This window comes from Cystoisospora suis (genome assembly GCF_002600585.1).
Source record: "Cystoisospora suis strain Wien I chromosome Unknown contig_1247, whole genome shotgun sequence".
NCBI lineage: Eukaryota > Apicomplexa > Conoidasida > Eucoccidiorida > Sarcocystidae > Cystoisospora > Cystoisospora suis.
In genome coordinates, this window is record NW_027154048.1 from 11,467 (window position 1) to 12,098 (window position 632).

The following is a 632-nucleotide window of genomic DNA, read 5'->3' on the forward strand; positions in this document are numbered from 1 at the left end:
GGGATCGCTGACCGATCAGGGATGAAATCTTTACTTCTTTTTACTTGTGTATCTCCATAGAAAAGACAGTTTTCCTGTCCTCTTCATCTAATGAAAAACAATCGACACACCCAATGAATGAAGCATGTGTAGAGCAGTCGGTGTATATGTGTTGATAGGGAAGAATCGATGTGTGTGATGGAGTTTCTTAACATCGAGTAAGGAGAATCTTTGTCGTTGCCTGTCGATCATTTTATCGACTCTTTCGTACGAGGAGATACAGATACAGATCGCCGTTTTGAGTATCTTCGTGTAATGAAGATAATGTTGATAAGATATCTTCTCGGTGTCTGTAAGCTGCTGCTCTCTGGGGCATCATCAAGCCTATTAAGAGTGTCTCTGCTCTTTTGGGGGGAAGGGGTGGCTCTTGCCGATCAGCTGGAGAATGGTTTGTCGCCTATTAGTGGCTATGATCCGTCAGAGATTACAGGCGCTTGCATCAGCGTTGCCATTATGCCTACGATGTTAGCTCCATATACAGGCAGACAATAGCATAGAGTTGCTGTGTATAGGTGGATATAGATACAAAGGAAAAGAACTGCTGAATCTAACAGAGTGGCCTGAGAAGTGGCTGAAAAGAGGAGGAGAAGGAG